The 4,163-nt window shown below is 57.9% G+C and overlaps 1 pseudogene; it reads right to left on the bottom strand.

The window, feature by feature from the left end:
- Positions 1-2,397: 2,397 nt before the first annotated feature.
- Positions 2,398-3,547, bottom strand: LOC110145506 (G-protein coupled estrogen receptor 1-like; annotated as a pseudogene).
- Positions 3,548-4,163: the final 616 nt, after the last annotated feature.

Below are 4,163 nucleotides of genomic sequence, written 5' to 3'. Positions count from 1 at the left end.
ACAAAACAGAAACAGAAACAGACTGAGAGACTTAGAGAAGGACCTTGTGGTTTCCAGAGGGGAAGGGATAGTTGGAGAGTTTAGGATGAACATGTGCACACTGCTATATTAAAAATGGATAACCAACAAGGACTTGCTGTATAGCACAGGGAACTCTCTGAATGTTATGTGGCATCCTGGATGGGGGCAGGGGGAGTTTGGGAGAGAATGGATACGTGTATATGTAAGGCTGAGTCCCATTGCTGTCCATCTGAGACTGTCACAACGTTGTTAAGCAGCTCTACTCCAGTATAAAGTTAAAGATTTAAAAAAAATACACTCCAAAGCAAGGGTACTTCAAAAGCATGGTGCAGAGACAGGTAAATGGATGTAGAAAATAGAGTCTAACATGTGGCCCTTTAAATGAGAAGTTAGGAATTTGGAAACACTTCAAGCAGAGGAAAGTTATTCAAAAATATTGATAGTACAATTAATTTACCTTTTGGAAAAAAATAACGTTGGAACCTTACCTCATGTGCAAAATAAAGCCTGTATGGTTTAAATGGCAAAAATATCTAAACAAAATATAAAATCTATAGAAGAAAAAATAATATATTCATAATTCTACTGTAGGAAAGGCTTACTACCCCAAATTCCAAGTCCATAAAGGACAAGATGAACACATCCAGTGGTGTAAAAAATTAATCTGTTGTGTAGCAAAGACATGAAGGCAGAAGTTGCAAGACATGCGTCAGGCTAGGAGGCAGTACTGCATGTGGAGAAGATAGCCCTGCCCCCCAGAGATGCCTGCGTTTGAATGCCTGGGACACCTCCTTGCCAAAGGGACTTGGACATGTGATGAAGTTAAGGCTCCTTAGATGAGTTTTTCCTGGAAAGGGTGGACCAGTGTCATCATAAGTTCCTTACAGGAAGGGAGGCAGGAAGGTCGGAGTCAGAGAAGGAGATGTGACCATGGAAGTGAAGATCAGGCTGAGCCCTGAACCAAGGGATCTGGCACCTCTAGAAGCTGGACATGGTAGGAGATGGATTCTCCTGTGGAGCCTCCAGAGGGAACCAGCCCTGCGACACCGTGAGTTCAGCCAATGAGACCTGTCTCAGATGTCTGCCCTTCAGAACCATGAGAAAAGGAGCTCCTGTTATCTTAATATGTTTGGTGAATTTGTTACAGCAGCACCAGGATGATTATACAGACGTAGATATTCAGGTCAAGTCTGTTGCACAGATACCTAAACTTTTATAGATGATGCAGAAATAAAGGGCCAAGGATCTGAACAGTTTTCAGAAGAAGAAATACAAATGGGCCTGAAGGCTGCTTCTCAGAAAATGATGAGGAATCTGTCATCAAGAGTCAGAGACCCGAGGCGAGTGTGGCATGCTGAGGGGTAGGGGGTCCCTGCATGGGCGCGGGGCCTGAGCGGCCGTCGGGGGTGCGCGGGGCCTGGCAGTCTTCCTTTTGGCGGCCTGCCGAGCGCACAGGGACCAGGGCGCTGTCCGCACCGGCGGTCCCTGCAGCCCCCTGGTTTGTCTGTTGCAAGATGGCAAAACAGAAGAGAAAAGAGGGCAGAGTGGCAGAGAAAAAGAGCAAAAACCTGAAGGTGTCAGCTGCACAGACGCCCCCAGCACCTGCAGCCCCACTGGGCGCCGGGACGGCCCCTGCCGAGCCTGTGAAACCCTTGCTCCCGGATGAGATCCCCACCCTCTGAACAATGGCAAACTCCAGACCCACTCAGAGCAGCTGGCTTTCTGACGGCACTCAGCTGGGTGTTGCAGGGTTTGTCACCTAAACGTCCAGCGTTCTCCTGGGAAGGCCCCTCCAAGAAGCTTATTCCGGTGCCCACCCAGAGTGTGCAACGTGTGTGGGGCACCCTCCACATTCTGGGAGCATCCAGGGCTCAGACAGCGTCGTCTGGCCAGGGAGGTGGCCTCCTGACCTGGGGTGTTTCTCTAGTGAGGAAGGAGTGGCTCTGCAGCTGAGGCTGAGTGCCCCCCTCTCCCGCAGGAAAGCACTTAGATGGAGAATTTAGAGGCATTGGCAACAGTTTTATTGACAAAAGGCTGAACAGCCCTGGACTTGTTAGGTTTCTTTCTTGGACAGAGTCTACGCCATCACTGTCACCACTGTGTTTCAGAGGCAGGTTCTTCACACGCCTGCCGCGGCCCACCCTTCAGGAGATGCCCCCAGGTGTAGAGGGAGGCGCGGGGGCCTGGTGCACACCCGCCGTGGAGCGCGCCCCACACCCCCAGCTCACGTCAGCCTGCGCCTTCCGTCCCCGAGATGGCGGGTTCACAGCAAGTCCGCCTGGAAACAAGGCTGCCTCATCCTGGCGCCCTCCTTTCTGCTCTCCTTGGGGGCTTCAGAAGCTTCTGTCCCGGGCCCAGCATGTGCCGGAGGCAGGGGGCAGTTCTGTGGGAGCGGCCGGCGGACAGACGCCCCAGGGCCGCGCGGGGCGCGCCGTCCCCCGCTGCGGCCCCTACACGGTGCTGCTGAGCTTCACCTCGGCCTGCTCTGCGCTGTCCGGGACCACGGCCTTCAGGGCCGCGTGGCAGAGGCGGTTCAGGGCTAACAGGCCGGTTTTCTGCTCCAGGTAGAGCCGCAGCTTGTCGCGGAAGGTCTCCCCGAGGAAGCTGTAGATGAGCGGGTTGAGGCAGCTGTTGGAGAAGGCGGCCAGGTTGACCACGTGGCCGGCCAGCGGGTGGGTGTGGCGGGGGGAGCGCTGGCAGGGCGCAGCCCCCGGCGGCGCGCGCTGCAACAGTGCACGCTGATGAAGACGTTCTCGGGCAGCCAGCACATGAAGAAGACCAGCACCACGGCCAGGATCATGCGCAGTGCTTTCTGCGTCCGCGGGCGCAGGCCACGGTGCCGGTGCGCGCTCACCAGCACGCGCACGATGAGCGCGTAGCAGAGGCCGATGACAGCGAAGGGCAGCACGAAGGGCAGCACGAAGCCCAGCGTGACCTCCAGCCACTGCACCTCCCAGACGTCGGCGAAGCAGAAGCACGCGTCCTCGCTGCGCTGCAGGTGGGCGGCCGTGAAGGGCGCCGGCCTGGCGGACACGGAGGCCATCCAGATGAGGCCGCAGCTCAGCCGTGCACAGGGCTTCGTGCGGAACGGGCCGCAGCGCACAGCCTTGGCCAGGGCCAGGTAGCGGTCAAAGCTCATTCAGGTGAGGAAGAAGACGCTGCTGTACATGTTGACCTGCAGGAAGAGCGACATGAAGGTGCATAGCGCAGCGATGTCGTAGTACTGCTCGTCCAGGTTGAACACTTCGATGAGCGAGTCCGCCACCAGGATGAGGTCCGCGGCCGCCAGGTTGATGAAGTACAGGTCGGGGATGGTCATCTTCTCCCGGAAGCGGATGTTCACCACCAGGATGAGCAGGTTGCCCACGAAGCCGATGGGGAATAGGAAGATGGTGTACAGGCAGGACAGGAAGAGCCCGATGGCGTACTGCTGCCGGTCCGAGAGTGCCGCGGAGCCGTTGGCCAGCGTGCGCGGCAGCTCCAGCCCCCCGGCCGTGTCGTTGTAGGCGCCCGGCGGCAGCTCCATGCCGAGCCAGGGACGCCGGGAGTGGCCGGGCTCTCAGGATGCGCTGCGTGGCTCCCGGAAGCCCGTGCAGAGCAGGAAACGCATCTTGAGAAAGAGAGGTGGCGCTCCTGGAAGTGAGCCAGGCGTCGGTGAGGCCAGAGCAGGTCTCCCTCGGGCGCCTGTGCAGCCGGATGCTGCAGTCCGTTTCCGCGCTGAGCCTGCGCGCTCACTCCGTGGCACCTGGGAAGGAAGAGCAGAGGGTCAGCAGGCGCCAGGGCATGCCGGCTTGGGGGAGCACACGCACGCGGGAGGGCTGGGTGTGTTCCCTCGGCCTGGAAGGTGGCCAGCCCTGAGCTGGAGCAGGAGAGTCACACGCAGAAAACACCCGGGTTCTCCCGAGGCTCCAGAGCCGTGGGCCTGAGGCCGGCCAGACACAGCTCAGGAGGGAGCGAGGCGGGATGCCGGGGGTGGGGGTGGGGGGGGCTGGGGGTGGGGTGAGCCTCAGGAGGACAAGAGGGGATGACCCAGCACGCAGCAAAGGTGCAGCCCGCTTTGCTCCTACAGTCTCCAGGTGGAAGGAATCCAGTGGTTTTGGCTGATCCTGAGTCCGGGTGCTAAACACAAAGTTGTTTTCATA

Source organism: Odocoileus virginianus, chromosome 20 (genome assembly GCF_023699985.2).
Source record: "Odocoileus virginianus isolate 20LAN1187 ecotype Illinois chromosome 20, Ovbor_1.2, whole genome shotgun sequence".
NCBI classification, from domain to species: Eukaryota; Metazoa; Chordata; class Mammalia; order Artiodactyla; family Cervidae; genus Odocoileus; species Odocoileus virginianus.
Note: the sequence above shows the minus strand (reverse complement) of the source record. Positions and strands in the feature narration are given on the sequence as shown.